Consider the following 22,172-nt stretch of genomic DNA (forward strand, 5'->3'; position numbering starts at 1 on the left):
TAATTTACAAAAAGCAAACTGCTTTTTTTATCATGTCTTTTTTCTTTTTTACTGAACTTTATAATGATGTTTTTTTATTATAATGGCGAAAGTTAAAAAATAAAGAATAAAGTTGAAAATACGATACAAAAGTTTTGCATTACAAAAAAACTATTTTCGGAAAAGATGAATATCAAGTATGCATGTAAAAAAAATTTACTTCTGCATAAAAAGAAATCTTCGAAATAAATATGAAAAATAAATTTAAATTTATGTAAAAAATAAACTTCAGTAAGACAACATATCTTTTTACTACTATTGTTTTTCGTTCGAAAGTTGTTACTTAAAAATGAAAATTGTTTTTTCTTAATTTAGCACATTAGTGAATTTTATGCAGTCAAGAATCATTAATCTAAATATAGTTAATAATTATTAAAAATTAATATTTCATTAAGTTATTCAATAAAACTTACGGGCAATTCAGACGGGTTGGTGGATTGCTCACATTACAAGTGTAACAAAATATCTGACGCCCTTCTATGAAAGAACCATCATATACATCCTCCGTATGCCGACCGTCTTTGCTAAAAGATGACCGGGGCTTAAAAGATAATTTCCATTTAATAGAAGTCTTTTAACCCCTTAACAGTGACATATATTTAGAAAAACGGACCAAATATGGAAAAATTTTTGATTGTTCAATTTTGTTTTTTACATTATTATAAAAGTTAGAAAAAGGTTTTTTATTACTAAAATAAAAATTTGAATGCAATAACTTCTGTATTTATAATTTTTACATACACATAAAAATAAATGGATTATCAATTACAGCAAATTAACCAAAATTTCGTAGCTAAATATAATATAACTAGTATAATATAATAAAAAAAAGCACAACAACACGATTTTCAATGCACAAATTTTACAAATCTTTTACAGTATGGTATATCCCAAAAACCCCACCCACATTTCCTTCCCTTGGTTGAAGTCTTAATCGGTGAAAAACTAGGGCTACTAATGCCATCTATTAGGAAAATAGTAAATTAAGTATCTTAGAGTAGAAACAATGTAGCTTGGACTTCACAAAATAGAAACGTTAATTATACTGGCATCACAAATACCGCACGTAGTAGTTGCCTGAGCGACACTGGCAAGGAGTTTAACCTCGTGAAGCTCACATTTATGCAAATTACTTTTTATTTGCAATATTTTTAATAACTAATTTTACATTGAAGTGTTTTGGTGGACAAAATAGTAGAGTAAGGCAGGATAGCCACATTATGGAAAACTTTTAAAACTGGTTGAAAATGTGGAAACAAAATGCTTTAACAAAGGGGAAGATCGGCTTATGTCCATTTTTCACAAAAATGACCATAATGTGGTCATTTGTGAAAGAGATTGTATTTTCACAAAAATACAATCTCTTGTATTTTGTGAATTGCAAAGTTTTGACGCATCAACAACTTGAAAAATCACTTCTCCCCGACAGTTTAATACAGAATAAAGAAGTTGAGTCGTGCATTGAAAAAACTGTTCTTGTCTGCCTTAAATTTCCTTTCTTTTTGTTTCTTCTTTTTTTTTCTCTCTTTTTTTTCGGAATTGACTTTTATGGACATAAACCGTTCTTCCATTTTGATATTAAATTACGATTGACCAGATATATTCGTAAATTATTGTTACAACTGACCAACTAAATTCCTAAAATAGACGTTAAGTCAAAGCTTATGAAATTTACAATAGTCTCATATTGTATCTGTCACCTCTGTTAAAATTTTTCCACATTGTTGCTACCCTGAGTAAACAGAGGAAAAATTTTAATGTTGAAAAACATAAACTGCGAATTCACTTTTCTGTATTTCTTATTACAAATAATTGATCACATTACTGTGAGTTTTCTAAATTCTTGGTATAATTGTATTCTGCATTACAAAAACTAAATTTTCTTAAGAGTTTAATTACGCAGATGCCTTGCAAATAAGTATCCTAGTATCTTTTGTTTCACATATCATACACACTATAAAAAAAATTCGTATCAAATTGCAGTTATAAGTACCGGCAATCAGGTTGCCGGTTCTTTCTACCGTAAAATCCATTTTTGACGGAGCATGTTACGTTACAAAAAGTCTAACATACCGTAATTTTTGAAATAATAATTACCTTAAAATCACTCTAATTAGATAAACAATTACGGTATAATATTTTACGGTAAAATAAATTGCACGATAATATGGATTTTGCGGATGAAGCACCCAAGAGTGCGGGTACTTTATACCGTAATATGATTCGGAATTTTTTTCAGTGTACTGAGTGGAGGTTTTTATGAAATTAATTCTGATTATGAAATTAATTCTGATTATGAAATTAATTCTGAACCCTTCATTACTAACTGATCAATAGATTATCCAATAATTATTCAAATAATAATGTTTGATTAAAAATATGTATTTTGAAATATTTCACTGATACCGAACTTGAATTAAATAAGAAATATTCTATCATTTTACCATCATTTTTTATGAGCAATAGCTCAAAAAAATTGAGGAAATAGTTCGAAATTGGTTTTTCAATAAATTAATTGGATCTGTATTGTGAGGAAATAGTTCGAAAATGGTTTTTCAATAAAATTAAGTGAAACGTTCGAATAAACGCTCTATTTGTATTAACGAACTAAAACTTTAAAAACGATGAAATTGAGAGGTAAAATGTTAATGGAAATGAATATGTATCACACTATTCTGACAAGCCGAAACCGTTTGAAACAAACTTCTATTAGATTTTTGAAATTTTGTAAATGAATAAAATCAAAATGCATTAGAGCTCGTCCTTTTGCGCGTTCAACACATAAATATGTTGCATCAGAAATTGCTTTGACAACTTCTAACATTTTCCCTAGAGCCTACTTTTTTCATAAATATTTGTTGCGACGCAAACTCATATTATTTTCGTTTTTTACTTTCTAAATGTAAAAAACAAATCTAAAATTGAAAGTTACAAATTTGTATTTCTGCAAAATTCTCATATTTTAAAGCATGCATTTTTTTTGCATAACATGCAGATTGATATCATAGAAACATCGAATCTTCTATAAAAAATTTTAACAGAGGAAGCGAGAATTCTGTTTGAAGAATTCGTTTAGATTTCTTGTTTTATGCGAATGTAGCAGTTCCGATATATTTAAAGTATTGATCTGTGACTTTTTTATGGACACATACATTTCCATACAAAAATTTATTTTGATAAAAGTAAAAAGTTATTTTCCCGAAAATGTGTGAAAATTATTGTATAATTATTTTCTTTGCATTTATAATGATGAAATAACTTGCAATATTTTATTTAAAGGAAATATTTTTTTTATTTCTAACTGTTCTATTTTTATTTCTATCTTTTTCATCAAAGTAATTACGATTTGCTGTTTGTTCTATACAGTACTTTTCTAGATTTGACAAATCCTGCTAACTTTGCAATTTTGACTAACAAATTTGCAAATCCCATTTTAACATTTAAATAGTTAAATAAAATTTAAATAGTTAATCATTTAAAATTATTTTAATATTTAAACATTTGAAAAGGAGATTTCGCAATTAGATTGAGTTTTTTCCCTTTCTAATTATGAAATTTCTTCTTTCAATTTCTTTACTATCCTTTTTTACATTTCATATCCCCTATCAATTTTTATACAAGTTTTCTGTAATATCCTGAATTTTCTGTAATTTCTCCTACTTTTCTTTCAACATAGTTTATATATTAATCATGCACTATTTTTTAACTAAAAATTAAGAAAATATGTTTCTATTAATAATTTTTACATGTTCTTTTCCGGCTCGTATTCCGAAATTCTGGAATTTTGAAACATTAATTGAAATTGTCAAAAGTTAAAAAATTAATTAAATTTATTAAGAGTTTTAATATACACATATTTTGAAATAATAGTTACTGGTATTGAAATAGATAATAATAGGCAGTTAGTATCTATTTCAATACCAGTAAGAGATAAGAATCAAAAAATACGCAGCACAAGCCGTATTATTGTAATATTTTTTTTCTCAATAATTTGATATCCTAAAAGGAAAATTCATTATTGTTTGAACAGGTTTTATTAATGTTTATCTATTATATGGGAATATAAGTATTTGGTACCTTCTATACACCTGGTACCTGGATTATGCTTTTTATTTGATGCAGCATGCATTTGATACATTTGCTACGTTCTTACATCCGATAGATGTCCTTACATACACATCCTTATATCAAATACATATGAACCTTTAATAAAGCTATTTAAGTTTCAAACTTACATCCAATACGGTATAAATACAAATTTTCAGTATAAAAATGTTTTTATGTTGCCACTAAACAGTAGCAATCAGTTATTTTACACATTTCATAGTTGGTTAACTAGGCTGATCCGTTAAGGCCTCCAAAATTATCATTGTAAACTGCAAACTATCTAGATAATACGCTCATTACATTAAAAGTACTTGTTAAAGTGAAATTGAGATCTCTTCTGGAACAACAGCAATGTTTCTCAAAAAACATTATGTTATTTATTTATTTTTTGTTAGCTATTTAAGAAATATCAAACAATTAACACATTTGTTGATCGAATCGATCATCAATCAATCGCCTTAAAAACTAAAATGCAAATGGTTTAAAAAACTATTATAATTAAGGAAGCTAACATTATATCATATATTTATTTTTCAATGCCTAAAGAATCAAGTTAGTTAATACAACCAATCAACAAATTAGTTTGAAGAATGAGAGAAGCAAACTCCTGAAATTTAACGTCACCATTTAATGCACATATTACCTAGGTAAATATGGAAACACTTCATTTTTCATTTTAACGGTTAATCTGCAGACTAATCCTAGTTAATCTGCAGATCAGCTAGATAATATGCGTATTGACTGTTTTCGATCTTCAACAGTAACATTTGTATTGAAAATTGGTATAATGAGAGTTCTCTATCATTATCTACTTCTAATTTTGAGAAGAGGATTATGCTTAACCTAATTCCCACAACTGGAAAATTTGTCTCAATCTTATATAGTAAATATATTTTGGTTCTGGTATCCATTTTAAATCTGTAGATTATCTAGGTAATGTGCATATTGACGGCTTTCGAGCTTCAGTGGTAACATTTATATTGGAAATTGGTATAATGAAAGTTCTCTGTCAATATCTATTTCTAATTTCGAGAAAAGGATTATGCTTAACCTTATTCAGTACATCACTGACACAACTGGAAAATTTGTCCCAACCTTATATTGTACAAATATTTTGGTTCTGGCATTCATTTTAAATCTGTAGGTTATCTAGGTAATGTGCATATTGACGGCTTTCGAGCTTCAGTGGTAACATTTATATTGGAAATCGGTATAATGAAAGTTCTCTGTCATTATCTACTTCTAATTTCGAGAAAAGGATTATGCTTAACCTTATTCAGTACATAACTGACACAACTGGAAAATTTGTCCCAACCTTATATTGTACAAATATTTTGGTTCTGGCATTCATTTTAAATCTGTAGGTTATCTAGGTAATGTGCATATTGACGGCTTTCGAGCTTCAGTGGTAACATTTATATTGGAAATTGGTATAATGAAAGTTTTCTATCATTATCTACTTCTAATTTCGAGAAAGGATTATGCTTAACCTTATTCGGTGCATAACTGACACTACCGGAAAATTTGTCTCAATCTTATATACAAATATTTTGGTTACGGTATTCATTTCAAATCATTATCTCATCAAGTACGTGAACCCTTTTGAAATCATTTATGAATTCTAAAAGTATTATTGAATTTGACAAGTACTATTATAAAATGAATTTAATAATAACGGAAATTTGTGTTGTTAGTAAAATATTATTAACTAAGAATAAAACAAGCGTATTAAAAAGTAAAGATAATACCAATAAGGTTTGATGTTCATTTAAAGCCAGTTTATTAAATTAGGAATAATATAATTATATTACACAATTAAAAAAAATAAATATGAGAATAAATCTAAAACAATCTGAGAAAAGAACTACACATATTACAAAATAAAACTGTTAATTTTATAGTATATTTAAACAATTTATGAGATAAGAATAAAATATGTTATAAAATTAAAGTAATAATAATATAAACTGTTGCTGCTTCTTACGAAAGTTTTTGAGGTAAAAATAAAACAAAAATAATACTATTCGATATTGTTTCTTTATCAAAAATTATGAGATAAAAATAAACACATTACAAAATGAAAGTATTGATTTTAAGTAATGTTGTGTTTTACAAGATAATCATAAGCTTAGGATAAAGCAAATATTTTATAAATTTAAAATAATAATAATGACAGAAACTGCAATTGTTTTAAAAAGAGTTTAAGAGAGTTACATAAAAGTAAATAAGCACAAATAAACAAAAGTAAATTTATTAAGCTAAATATGTTAGATATTGCTTTTCTTTAAAGGAAACGCATGATATAGGAATATGATGAACATATACAAATAATAATAATATAATTGTTGTTGTTTTAAAGGAAAACATTCATATTTCCTTTAAAGACAATTACAAAATAAGTATAACTAAGAGTAGAATTAAAACTGTCAATCTTTCTTGAAAAATCAAACTCATTTACCCTTAATGTTCTTTCATTTTAAACACTGTCAATATTTGTACGTTTATCTTAAGCTACAGTAAGCGTACAATTGAAGAAAAAAGCACAGAATCTTTTATTTGCTCAATTTATGTTAGTTACTTAACTCAAACAATAAGAAAATTCATGTTTTATGCAAAATTATGCAAAACAATAATATAAAACATCTTCTCTTCCATTTGTTTTCTATTGAACAAACTATTTCAGAACCTAAATCAGAGAAAATATTACATATTCTGACATAAATTTTCATTTAAGGGGGAACTAGGGTACGTTTCTTTCATTTTCTTGAGACTGTGATATTACTTTGAAAAGCAAACATCACCTCTATGAAGTTCATAAAAGTTCTATTACTTTTTTAAAAGAAAGAATCTTAGAACTGTGAATGCCAAAACTGTTTGTTATCCCATTCATAAATTTAACTTTTCATGTTTGAACAAGCTTATCGTAAAAGTTAGAGTTGGGGGGAAAAATTTAACTTTCAGCTCCTTTTTTGGGAATTATTTTTTTGAGTGCAAAATTCTGATCTCTGGTAATATTTTCTGAAAAAAGAATGTTCTGCCAACATTTTTTAAAATTTTTTTGGTGGAATATAAGTATACCAGCGAAATATCTCTGATTTGCGTGTCAAAACTGTTTGAAGATTTTTGTGTTGGAATTCGTCAAAAGTTTTTCCGATGTAAAAATCAGTGATGATCAAATCAATGTTTAGTGATTGTAAATTATTCAGTATCAAAAATAAGTCGTTTCATTTTTATAAATATCCTAATTCTTACTTTTTTATATAGAAGTAAAAAACTATTTGATGATTTTTATGAGCATTTGAGAATGAACACTGTAGAAAATGGATATGCAAATTTCGTCACTTTTTACGAAACCGTTCCTTGGTATATGCTCCGAGTAAACATTTTGTCAAAATGACGAAATAACTATCGTCACTTCTTCGAGGAAGCAAATTCAATATTTCGTCTATCTAGTTTTTACCTTTTAAAAATCATATGCATCGAACTTTCCAATAATCACTTTATCGTGGGCACCATATTAGTGAATCAATGTCGCAGAAATAATATTAGAAATACTGATAGAACAGAGAAATAAACTACACTCATGCCCGGAGCGGGATTTGGACCCTGATACTTCCAGGTATAAGGACAACTCTTAGACCAACATACAATCCATTCCTCTTTATCGTCACTTTTTTTCGATCGTCTACTCTTCATTCTAGTTTGGTCATTTTAGTTAACAATCACCCACAATGCAGTATGATGAGGTTTCGGAATTGAGAAGGCATTTTCGTCATTTCACGCATTTGAGAATTCGTTTTTCATCACGAGTCACGTGATTTTGTGGCAAAATGATTTTGAAAGTTAATAAAATACAGCTCAAGGATTGTTGAATCCTCAAATGTGAGAGTTTTGTTTTTGACAGTGAAAATATTTTTCTTCATCAAAAATTTTCTTCACAAATTTTCAAACCAAAGTTTGACTTACTAAATTTCGTTTCGAATTTTGAAATACATTTTTTCAGAAGCACATTTTTAAAATTGAGATTTACAGTTTTTCTGAGATGATTTTTTATTTAGGTAAAAGACTTGTAATTAATTTGAACTAATCCTAAACTAAAATAAAAAAATGTTCGAAAATTTAGCATTTTTTTATTTTGTGAAAATTAAAACAAATAACAAGAGATTAGGTCATTTTGTTTTTAAAAAAATTATTAGATTCAGAGAAATTTAATTACCAATCTAATATCTAAACTCTTGTCAAAAAGATAAGGGACAAACACGCTTTTACGAATATTCCAGAAACAGAGAACATCAACTGGGAAAATTTTATATGAAAATAAATCTAAGTATGACAAAACTATGTTGAAAAGATAAGTAGCATAAATTCTAAATCACAAGTACATAATTATTGAATCAGATATTAAACAAAGGATATTACGAAATGGCACTTGTGAAGGACGCCAGTGTTAAATTAATTCAAAGAAAATGTTGATCCTAGATAGTTTTTGTTTAAAAAAAAACCTAATTTTAGTCTAAATATACTTTTATCCAAAACAAAATTATCGTATCGCATGTAAGATTTAAATGGCATTAGTTACTGTAATTTATATAACTAATGCACAATAAAAGCACTGCAATACTACAACAATTAAGGGTTTTAGTAATTTACTTCTAAATATAAAATAGTTAAAATGGCGAAATGAAAAATATTTCTCATCTTTAACCATTGAATTTATCTTAACGACACCGCATTAGCTTCTTGTTTTATATTCACAATCGATAAAAAAGACAATTTTAATGATAAATACACATGAAAGAACGGATAAAATTTTAATGCACTCATGTAACAGAAAATAATGTTTCAGAGGTATGCAGTTTAATGGGGTAATAAAGATGATTTGTTGAAATTTGATTACGTATTTTAGAAACAGATGACAGAAAATGAATTGAAGCGTATATATAATATTCATTTTCAACATTAATCCCATTGGGAGGAATAGAGTGTGCCAAATTAATAAATGAAGTGATAAAAGAGATTCCGCTACGAAATAATGATGGCGTTTCACAGGAGTTGCTCCTTTTTGTTTAACGAATATTCCTCACTAGTTTAAACTTTTATCTAGCAGGTAAAATTAATCGAAAAAAGAGAAAATTAAATAATGAGAAACTTTTCCTTTTAAAGCTAAAGCAAATATTGTACATTATAAGTATTGTGTTAAATTTCACATAAATGGTAACTGTAAATATAAGTCTACCTTATAATTCATTTTTAAAAGAACTAAAAAATTATTATCCCTAAGTATTATAAACATGTTAAAAGAGTCATTACGGAATCTTCGCCGTCTTCCATTAAACACTGAAGATTTTTTTTAAATATTTGAAACTTTATGAAAAGAGGATTTTTAGTTCCCTTGATTATTTATATACCACCCCAATTTCAACCTCAAGTAGCTGCCTTTAATAAGTATTTTGAAAATACATTAGAAAACATCTAAGAAATTACTTACATTTACGTCATTTTGCATTACTTGCATTTTGCTATTACTTACATTTACGTCATTTTCCGGTCAATTGCTCATTATGTCAAATTTATGTCAGATGCTCATAACTATAACTCTCTCGCTATCTCTTTACTAAAAACCCCACTTTTTAATTCTCTTTTATTCACCAACCTCAAAATCTAAAGTTCGGATCATGCGTTCTTAATGAGATAAATAGATAAACTTAAAAGGTTTCATTTCGATATTTAGTAACTCGAAGAAAGACATCAGGTATTCATTTTTTTCTAAACATTTCTGGTTGGGAAAAAAACCCCTATAATTTTGGTATTAAATTTAAAAATATGCGGTATTTAAACCATTTATTTGGTGATTGTTCTGCTCATATGGTAACGCTCTACCGGAAATTCTGGTTTTAAAAATAATATTTGTTATAACCCCACATTTAGTAAAAAAATACAAAGTTAAAGAGTAAATTTATCAATATTAAAAGTAATTGTACGTATTTAGGTCATGCTCTAAGGTCCCTAAGACAACTTTTAGAAAAATAATCAAATTTTATGATAAATTTTTATTTTATAGTTACTCTTACCGAAATCATTACCAAGGTAAGAACTACAGAGGTTCTTGACTTTCCCACAAAACCAGAAACGCGGTAAATTTTACCATATTCTGATAACTTTGAACATACTTTATTTCTCAGTGGATTATCGGAGTAAGTAGAGGTTATCAGCTTAATTATTTTTATCAATATCTTGCATAAGAAGAATAAAAAAAGGAACATTTTAAAAGTGTGGCTATAACTATCAGAGAAAACTGTGTCATGTTTCAAACTTGAAAATACATACTAAAAAAGTTCTTCTTGAACTTACTGTCTCAAAATTAAATTATGAACATTTTAAATTATATTGATTTTTTTTTCTCTTTGAAATAACTGATGAACAAAATGAGTTGAAGTCAAAAAAATAAGTAATGTTATTCTTAGGTTCTTGTGTTTTCGGTTACATTTATCGGAAATGACTGTGAATGATGTTTTAAACATGTTTATCAAACCTAATTTTTTAAAGGGTACTTACAATTATTTATGTACTTCATTTATAGTGAATTAAAAATAATTGAATTATTAAATATAAAACTATTAATATCGAATGCTAAAAATTCTGCAACAAAAATTTTTTACATCTTTATCTAAGTATTGTTTTATGCTAGATACGGAAACTAAAACTCATTTGCCAATTCGATGAAAATTATTAATTTAGAAAACACATTACAGTTGCTTTAAACTCCTGTTTTTAGCATTACCTCTTTTTAATTACATGAAATGCTATTTAATTCACCTCTTTTTTAATAAACCGTAAAAAAAAACTATTTCGATTTAAAACAGAACATAAAACACACTTTAAAAAACGGTAATATGTTATTTTATGTACCTAAAACGAACTGAATTTTTTAATATTTCGAAAGATTGATGCTGTATTGTTCAAAAAAAGATGAATCAGGTTTAAATTTTTTAGACAGAAGTTATGAAACGCTATCCATCAAACTGTCATGCGTACCTTTAAAAAATTTTGGGCGGATGTTGATCATTTTAGTGTAAAAGTTTACGACATAACTCACCTGGAATATTATGTTTTTAAAATGAAATACATTTACCATCCTTTTTCTATACCAATGACATATTTGAGTTTTATTCTTTTTCTTCTCTCTATAGAACTTGTATTACAATTTTAAAACTCCCAGGGTTTTTTTTTTTTAACTGTCTGTATCATGGTCTTGGATACAGTCTTGGTAGTTGTAGCAGTTCATTGGTATGTAAGCTTAGTAGACATTTCTTGTCCTGAGATTTCTTTTTCTGGAAAAAAGAAACAATTATTGTATGACTATATTACGTCCATCTTTTCTTTTTAATAATTAATTGGACCATCTTAATCTCCATATTTATTAACAACTATCTTCCCACCAAAATAATGCATAACACTGATTTTTAAGCCTGACTAGTTCAGAGTCGTTAACTCTTATTATCATCTTTGTCAAAAAATTGAGCTTTTATTCTCTCATACACAGTATCTGAACAAAATGAGCGTTGCTTTTACTGTGTGTTTATTGGTTGAGATAGGTTTTAGGTAGCTTTCTTTTGCAGTATTGACAAGTATAGCTTCAATTTTAAAGCGAATCAATTTTAATAACCAGTTTCAACTCGATGATCAAATTTTCTAAATGCACAACATACGGAGTGCATGCCTTATCGATATTTCTCTCACTAGAACAATGTAAACAACTCACAAAAGAGGAGTGAGCTGATGTTCTGCTTCAGTTTAGTTTTAGCAAATTTGATGAAACATTCCTTTAAAATTCCTTTAAAAAATTTTAAAAAGTTGATTAATAAAATTTTTGTGATATACTTTCTACGCGGAATTGAAACCACTATATTTAAAGGTATATTATTCAACAAAATCATTCTAATTTAGTAAAAAAAATTAAATGTGTTACATTTTACTCAATTCATATGTCTTCCCCTGGAATTGAATACAGTGTAGACATGTCCACTCTAGCTCCACCAGTTCACCATTATGTGTCTAAACTAGCCTTTCGAAAACATGTGTTTGTTTATGTCTAATGCTGGTTAATTGAAACTATACAGTTCAATAGTTAATATCAAAATAGGTTTAAAAAAAACAGTATAATTTATATAAAATTATCACTTTTTGTTGAAATTCTGAAAACAAAATGCGTTAATAAAAAAGTAAAGAAAACAGTTGAAAGATGCTTGCTACTTAAACACCTTCATTTAATAGATTTTAATAACATATTTGCAGCATGAGTCTGCACTTCCGCATAGAAGTGTGCATCAGTGTTGCCATTCTACGATATCTTATAGAGGAAGTTTGACAAGTAAATGAAAATTGCCCACTCTTGCCCCATGTCCGTTATAACCCCACTCTCCCTTATTTAAAACGAAATTTTTATTTACTCTTAATAATAAGTTCAAATAAAATAAGTAATAGGTATAAAATAAGTAATAAGTGTAAAATAATTCTTGACAAAATAAGTTTTGAAATAAAACAGAATTTTAATTAAGTTTTAAGTTCAGCTTCAAATTCAATGTCTTATAAGTAAAAAAAAAAAGCATTTTTAAAAATTTTCTTTAAATTTTACATTTAAAAAAATAACTTAGAACGAAAACTGCAAGAATTTTTTTTTCATTGAAATGTTCGAATAGAAAATGTAAAAGACACTATTTTAGTATATTTTTTTCATGATATTTCTTTTTCTCTTGAAAAAAACAAAGCTTTTTTGTTGGTGATTTTATTTTAGTAACGTTAGTCTTTTGGTCTTTTTTACGGAGAATTATTTTTCTGCAGGACACAAACACGAAGTATTGCATTTTAAAAACTCTTTTCTTCTAAAGAAAATGTTACCCTTTTTATAAACCTGTTTATTCACTTTAAGAAAGATATCTCCATTTCATTTTATTTTGTTAAAATGATATGATTTTAGGCCAAGAATATATTTTCGATTTACTTTATTATTATAATGAACAGAAAAACTTTTATTTCGCATTTTATAAGAGGATATTTTAAGAATTATTATATTCTGCATAATAGGAATTCTGAAACAGGGAAATTAATTTTTAAAAAAGATATTTTGTTTTAAGAATCAGCTCATATTTTTCAATAAAATATTTTTAAATTAAAAAAAAATATTTTAAAGCAAAGTTACACATTTAACTTAATTTCAATAGTTAATATTCGAATTTAAATTTGAATAAGAGGATAAAACATATGGTTATGATCTACTTAAACATTCAAAAAATTTATTTTAATTTAATAATTTTAATTGACGAACTATTTCGTTTTTATAAATGCAAAAAGATCGAAATTAAAATTATTTATAAAAATTAGCACCATGTAAAAAAATTAAGCAATTTAAACTTTATGATACCACACATTTTACTAATTCATTTGATTCCAGAATAATTGGATGTCTGCAATTGACGTCATCGTAGGCATATCCTATTATCATGGGTATTTGTCATTTCAAGAACCAATCAGGTTCGACACTAGCGTGTGAGGTCACTTACGGGTATCCAATAAAATATGAATTAAATCACATGGTAGACATAATCACTTCTTTTTTCCAGCTGTAAGTACCTAATTCACATAAAAAAATTAACTTTTCAAATACTTTATTATTAAATAATAATTTACATTCTTAATAATTGCATACATAATAATAATTTAATTTACATAATTTACATTAAATAATAATTTACAAATAAAAATATACATTCAAATATTTCGTATAAAAAATAATTTTTCATGTACTTTAATGTCGAAAAATTTACCTTAAAATAATTTTTATTTATGAAAGTTTCGAGGTGATTTACTAGTTATTTTGTTGGTATTTTTACTGTAATTTCTGCCACTAAACATAGAGTTTGAAGAACAAGTGACTTTCTCTGAAAATTCTGGGTAATCAACGTTTTAATACATATTATTATAATCCTTGTAAGCGATGAAGCAGCTAAATAAAACATGCACCTTCATTATTGCAAATTAGTATTAAATCAAGGAAGGAGCAAATATGCTGTCGAGTTTTGGCTAAACACTTCTGAAGAAGGTGTGTTTATATAAGCATCAAAGTCTGTTTCATTGAATTGTTTGACAAAAGAGTTATGAGTCGATAATTATAAATATCTTCAAATTTCATTCAGTTTTCAAATACTTTTTTTACGTTTTCAGAATAGTATTCACCAATAGAGATTCGTCAGAATTAGATAACATTTTTATTTTTTTTCACGCTTAAATATTGACTAGCGATCAACAATAGTAAAATATTTTGACTTAAGTTTTGACAAATATTCAAAAATTTTAGATACCGGATAACTGTAGTTGTGTATTCTTTTTCATAAAATATTTTAAGAAAGTTAAAGATAAAAAATTTTTCCTTAAAATTATGTATGCGATTAATGGACAGATAGTTATTTATGGTATGACCAAATTTTTATCAAATAAAACATAATTCAGTTAGATTGAAAATTTTGCTTTAATCATTACAAATTCATGTGAAAAATGGTAATTGCTAATTAAATTTTAACGAAAACTTATTTTAAAATATTTAATTCCCGGTCATCAGTATCCTACAGTTTAAATTAAAACTTTTTTACCATATTATAAAAATATAATTTCAATGAATTTTGAAAAAAAGTTAACAATTAATTTTATAAAATTAAATTAATAAAATACCTTACAAGTTATTTTAATTATATTCGACAGTTTAAGACAAAATTCATTTTACTGCATTTGATAAACATTACTGGTAAAATTTGCAACGTTCTTTTTAATATATTCTATTTTCAAACAGATTAAATAAAAAAATTTTTAAATAAAATAAAAAAATAATTTTGATTCTTTTTTGAAATACTTAAAAAAACAAAACTTACAAGATTAACTATTAAAATACCGTATGGTGATTCACAAACTTATTTTCAAAGATTCAAGACAAAATTAATTTTAAAATTTTAAAGCTTCTGATAAACTTTGACACCAAATTTTACAAAATAAGTAAATTTTTTGTCATTCAAATTGCAATAAACCAACAGCATACAAAATTGTAGTAATATCCTCAGGGGTAGACGGATCATGGTTCACTTACCGTCAGTCTAATCTAGGGAGGTTTTCGAGATTTTTCTTTCCATGTTACGCGAAATTAAGTTAGTTCTATCAAAAAGTCCTCTGTGAAGGAAACTGTCTCTCAATACTTGATCCAGAAATTCCCTTGTCTTCTGGGTTGGGTTTAAAATTACAAGACTACGTAGTTCATTGGTAGTCGTAGACTCAAAATTGATTAGGCTGTTCAATGAAGGCTATTAAATAAAATTATATATTAACGGCAAAATTTCCAACTCTCATTAATTAAAAGCCAAACATTGTAGTACAAATTGTGTTTAGTGTTTTAAAAGAAACGTCTACAAACAGGATGAAATTGAATTCTGCTGCCATTTTTTTAACTTTGACGTAAAAATTTGCAAGATTTATTAATTTTTCACTGTCTTGTGCCATATAGATGAATACTTAGAATTTTCGAAGATTTAAAAAAAGAATAATTCTAATGCATTTCTGAGCAGAAAATGATCTGTCAAACAGCAAACTTTGACTTCGAAAACCTTTCATCTTCTTTTCAATAGCGTAAGCTTTATAAAGAGTTTTTAAAATGCTTTTTTGGCTGATATATTTCCATTTACCTGAGGCCGAAGATGCATCATGGCATCTTCAAGAAATGCAGCTAAAATGAAAGCTCTTAAGCTGTCAACAACACCTTATATTTAACTGAAGTATTCTTTTTTTAATGGAAATTCGATTGAAAAAAGATTGATATCTTTTTTTTTCAAAAAATAGGCGTTCTTTCATTTTAAAAGGTGAAAAGAGAATTTTAAATAATAATTACGTAATCATCAATCTACCATCGAATATGATTTTTTTGCAAGCAATTAGTTCATTTCTTTGTTTACTTTAAACTAATAAAAAATCATAAATCAACTTACATGGGAATCATGACTTAATTATCGACTGTTTATGGTAATAAAATTAAACCTTCCCTGCTTAACTCCCACTAAACTTCCGTGCTTAAATTATTTATAGGACCACTTTAAATTTTATCCAAGAAAAGGTGGGCTTAAAATTGGTATAATTCTTTGTCGCAGATATGACACCGGTGGCTCTTTTATGCATATTTTTACTGTAGCTCTAATTACAATCAAAAATATATTTTCGTGCTTTTTAATTATAGTAAAACAGTCTAATAGTTACTGAAATTATGTTAGATTATCGTGATTATATTTGTACTGAAATATAAAATCAAAGAAAGGTAATTTTATAACAGAATTTTTTTTCAGTCATGTTCAAAAATGTATTAATAATTGATTTTGTGAATTGAGGAAATTTCAATGATGAATAACTGTTTGTCGTAGATCCAAATAACGACAAATAAGTAAAAATTGGAAGCAATTATTGTTTGGAAGAAAGCTGTGTTTGGAAGATTTTATTTACAATGCAGTATTTCATATCCATAAATTTATGAAATACAGCATAATTATGTTGTATTTTATAACCAAGTGCAAAATAATATATTTTTCACTTATTTTGACTCAAATCAATACATAAAAAAAGAAAAAAAATATGAAAAATGTGTTTAATAAAATTTCTGAGTAAACGGGATAAACATATAAAAATTAGAGCTCTTGAAAGTTTAAATAAATATCAAAGATATAGCTACGCATTTATTACTGCGTATTTATAAAATATTCTAACAAATAATGAAAGAACAATAAATTTGTAGTTAAATAAGCACCATATATCATACTATTTATAGTTTTCAAAAATATCCAACTCACTAATTATTTACTGAGAAACAGTTCTAATTTTTTTTTAAAAATAAACGCATCGATATTGGAAGATAGGACTACAGTCTATTGAATTTTAATTTTATTTAAAATATGAGCATAAAATTTTACCTAACTGAATTTAAAATAAAAATAAATGTTTAATTCTGAATTAACTTTTTGATTTAATAAAATCTTTAGTTTGTATTAATTTAAAACAGAATTTTGTTTCATTAGAAACAATTACGTTTAAACTTTTTCATTGTCAAATACTTGCATAAAATTGAAGCATATTCAGAGAAGATAAAGTTTTAAGAAGATAAAGAAAAAGTCTTAGGAATATAAAGCTTAACTTCAAGCAGGCAAATTATTCTAGTAATTATATTGTTCGATAATTTAAAGGAATGAAACTTTTAAGTTTATGCATCATTATGTCTTAGTGTACGAGAATTGTTCAAATAAAGAAGGTTATGACAATAGAAAAGAAATTCAAATACCAAAAACAATCTTGCTATTATGATTCATTTAATAACTTTATTTCATCCTTAAAATTTTTATTTTGATTGCACTAATAATATTGTAATGAATTAAATTCAAAAATCAGTACAACACTCTTGAAATCAATTTATATTGTTTACATTTGTGATTATATAGACACTAATGCACGCAAACTTAAGAGTTACTAATTAAAAATTTGTCGTCAAATATCTTAGAAAAATGAATATTTTTTATAAAATAATACTTGTCGCAAGTTTTTGCATCTTTTATGGGAGCATTTTAAAACCTTTTTCTCAATATTTTAGGCATGGAACTAGTAATTATTTTTTTCTCTTGAAACTAGAAGAAAAGAATCGATAGTTTAGTAGTTGCTATAAAGTAATAATTAGTGGTTAATAATTAGTGAATTATATAAAGTAATAGAATGAATAGATTAAAAGTATTCTACTTTTTTTTAAATTATTGGTTATGAATTTTTCTTATTTCATGGTTTCACCTTAGCTAGTCTAAAACATATTTCAAAGGATGCAATCTTCTAAACCAATCACAGAGAGTAAAAATAATGTTGAAATAAAAATAGAATAAATAATAGATTCCTTCAATGAAATAAAAATGTTTGTCAATGCTACAAACTTAATAGCTATGATTATAGTCCTTTTTTTTAATTTTCAGAAGGATATGCATTCCATACACATGCTGTTCTGTTATGAACAGTCTTAATATTTATATTTAAACTCATAGGGAAAATGAAACAAAAACTGTATGTACTGTAGAAAGCTCAAATCATTAATAAACTAATAAGAAACGAAACCTCTATTCAAATAAGTCAAATCCTTTTTAAAAAATGATTTTAAAAAAATATCCTCACATTAAGTATCACAGAAAATACTTTTGAGAAAAAAGAACAAAACTACTACCGAAACCAGTCAAATCACTGGTAGGGAACACGGAATGAAAAAACCTTTGAATGCCTGATAAAATTTGGGGATTTTATTCATAATCACCTTTAATCTCCTCTTCTTCCGGAAATTAAACATATTAAGAGTTTTTTTCAGTAGCCGTTCAAAAAATGAAGTCATTCGTTCGAACTAGATGGCGTTTTCGTTCTTTCACAAGGGAAAGATTAATTTGTAATCCCCAGTACGCTTTTTTTTTTTTTTTTTACATAGTTTTCTAAAAAAAGCTTTGCAAATATAAAAGGTGGGTCAAAATAACGTAAACCAATAGGGTTAAAGCCTACAGACTTCAAAGTAACTAGATCCAAAACAAAAGGACAAAATATCCACGCGAAAAGAATGAAAAATCCATTCGGACATAAGTCCGCAGGAATTATCCAGAACTGCTAGAGAGGGTTACAAATTATTCGCAATACCCTCCTTCTATAGCGGTACAGTCCACTGTGGCCTTTTGGCTTACTAAACTGTGTTGTTCCTAACATTCCTGTTCTTAACCTTAGATTTCCAATTTTGTTTTCATTCGTACTTTTTTTTATTCGCAATATACAAGGTAATTAACAAAAATCCTTCTTATTTAAACTTTATTTCTACGTTTATTGCACATTTACGACGAGTATTATTACATCAATGCCTCATGGAACAGACCCCATTCTCAAACGTATAATTTGCAATGGATAGCTTTTATAACCCTATATCCTTATGTGATTTTTAATTGTATTCTTATGCCTGCTTTGCTTTTTTGTCACGTTACTTTGAAACATCGTATATATTAAAGGCAGGCATTACGGAACACCATATATCTGTACAAAGTTAAGAGTGCATGAAGCAATATCGTTTAAAAGTGCATGCGTTTCTGATAAATCAATTATTTGTTATCAAAACTAACTCATAAATCAATACGTTCAAATCTTCTACGATTAATTCATATGCTTCTATTTATGAACATTTAAAATACAAATTCTACATGCATCAAAGTTCCCTTAGTGAACGAAAAAGAAAATTAACAATTTTTGGAGCTCTTTGATATGCTTAATGTTTACGTTTTTGCCAAGAATTTTCAAAGAGTTGCAACATTTTTACATTCCTGCGTTTCTCATCAATCTCTCTTTGATGCCAAGCACCATCATTTTATATGTTTCTTTGGAAAAAATAAAACTGGTGAGAGATGCTGTAAAATATATATTTCAGTCTGCTAGGAAATGCTTCAATGCTTGGAATCGTATTTTTTCCCCGCTGAAAGTGCGGATGGATGTCCCAATATTACAGAAACCATCTGCATAAAATTGTATCAAAGAATAGAAAAAAGATACTTTCTCTGAAAATGAAATTTCTTTCAGGAGGTTTGTTTCGCTCAAAAATTCCGTTTTGTAAATTTGAATTCTCTGGCTGAAATATCGATTTGATATATATATATATATATATATATATATGCATGCAAGTGTGAATAAAGAAATGTAACTAACCTTGGATATTTCATTTTAGTTCATTTGTTATTGTTATAAATGTGTTGCTGGAATTTAAGAATTTAAATTTTTCAATGAAACTTAAACATATATAACTTTGACGTTTAACTCTTAATTTTAATTCTATTATTCAGATGAATTTATTATTAAACCTAAATTTAAATAGAACAATTAAACAAACGAAACATGAATGCAATGCAAGACTTCTTCAGAGGGCACTCTGCATGCATTTATGTGGTAGTTTTCCTGTAAACTGTTTAACAAAACAAAAGTTTTACTTGTGCTCCAAGGCCCCACTTCGAATTTACCCCATTTTGGCCCCATTTCGGCCCTATTTTATTTTAGTTCATTTGTTATAGTTATAAATGTGTGTGTTGTTAGGTTTTAATAGTTTGAATTTTTCAATAAACCTTAAACATATATAACTTTGCCCTTTAATTCTTAATTTTAAGTCTATTATTCAGAAGAATTTATTATTAAACTTAAATTGAAATAGAAAAATTAAACAAACGAAACGTGAATGCAATACAGGACTTATTCAGAGGGCACTCTGCATGCATTTATGTGGTAGCTTTCCTGTAAACTGTTTAACAGAAACAGAAGTTTTATTTGTGCTCCATTTCGAAAGATAAACAAAAATAGAAAAAATAAATTCACATTTGACGGCTGAATGGCAAAAGAATCGAAATTGAATGAAGTATACAAGTTATAATATTCGTAATCTCATCAGAAAAAACACACTAAAGCTAATTTAAATTTGAAGTAGAAAACTGATCCTGACTACGTTGGGCCACTTGCAACCCTATTACTATTCATCATCATCATTCAATAGTTTAGAAATAGATATAGTGCTGGTTGGAATGCAAATGCTATATATATAAGATGTATTTTGTCACTATAAGGGAAGTATTTACTTTTTCTGAATCTTGGAAAGAGATGCATCAGTACAGATGCAGGTTACTGTGTGTCGTTTTCTGATGCCTTCTAGTACGATATCAAATTGGAAAATATCATGAAGCTTACCTTCGCTGGATTGTTGGGACTTGTAAAAAATGTAAGAATTTAATTTATTTATATGTTGGTGAAAATAACGCATTTCAGATCGCGATGTATACCATCCTTTTGAATGAACCATCTGGGCTTAATCAATTCTTATTTCGGTATAAACTTCTTAAGCAGACTAGGTGATATTTTACTCCAGAGAGGCAAAGCGTATGCTAGGATTAGTTTTATCATCAATAGATAACAAAAACTTTTCTGTTTAAAATCTAAATTAGATCTGAATAGGAGATTTTGAAGTTTGCAATCAATTGATTTACGTTTCATTCTGGGGACGTGATCACTCCAAGTAAATTTGGAATTCAGGACGAGCCCCAAAAGGGTTGATTCGATCATAAATTGAATAGTATCTTTAAAAAGTACTAGTTACTCCCTTGACGTATTTTCCCCCCGGTTTCTACTGTTGGCGAGAAATTAAGGTTTCTGAGCATTTACTTGACATTTCAACACCAATCTTCAATGTAAATTTTTTCTTGTAATTTTTGGATGGCAAGATAGGGGCTTCTCGATTCGACAATATTACCACTGCCATCAGCGTAATACGCAGTTATATTGTTGTAAAGGGGAAAGTCGTATAGGGGTAGGATGTAAAGGATAGAGCCTTCCTTGAGATAACCCCAAAAATCTGATGCAGAAATAATGCTACAATTTTTTAGTCAGTATGAAATTTAATTTGTGAGATAATGATGCGTAATACTAATTATTCAAGAAGGAAAATTTACTTAAATTAATTTATATATTAATCCTACGTGTTGATGGCCTTTGGGATACAAATCATAAGTAGTGCAAAGCTTTCCTTGTTACGGAGGTCACGTCTTATGAAATTAACAACTCTTAAAAATTGCTTAGAGGTAGACAGACAACTTAGCTCTGAAATCGTATTACTGATCTGGTAGGTTGTGTAATGGAAGTTTTATTCTATTGAAAATCACTTATTTTATCACTTTTCCAACCGTGCTGAAGAGACTAATATGCCTTTAACTGGATGGTAGGGGGAAATCTTTATAAGGATTTGGAGCAAAAATTTTACTAACCATCTTCCAGTATTAAATATAGTGTGAGGAAGCAGTAAACGTGTCAAAATATCATTTATATGTTACTGTTGCCAGTGGAAAGGAGAGCTAGAGAAATTTGTGACAACAGAGTAGAGTAATAAATAATTGTAGAACCAACCAAGGTGCAATCCTGCG

General features: G+C 27.2%; 1 protein-coding gene across 1 annotated transcript in view; it reads right to left on the reverse strand.

Moving 5' to 3' along the window:
• The window catches only part of LOC107456211 (glycerophosphocholine cholinephosphodiesterase ENPP6), a 59,343-nt gene extending 47,971 nt beyond the window's left edge, over positions 1-11,372 (reverse strand). Inside the window, exon 1 of the mRNA XM_087165963.1 lies at positions 11,243-11,372. The gene's annotated coding sequence lies outside the window, so the exon portion shown is untranslated. The remainder of the gene's footprint in view (positions 1-11,242) is intronic.
• Positions 11,373-22,172: the final 10,800 nt, after the last annotated feature.

The sequence above is a fragment of the Parasteatoda tepidariorum genome, chromosome 6 (assembly GCF_982258835.1).
Source record: "Parasteatoda tepidariorum strain Cologne lab strain chromosome 6, Ptep-v5.0, whole genome shotgun sequence".
NCBI classification, from domain to species: domain Eukaryota; kingdom Metazoa; phylum Arthropoda; class Arachnida; order Araneae; family Theridiidae; genus Parasteatoda; species Parasteatoda tepidariorum.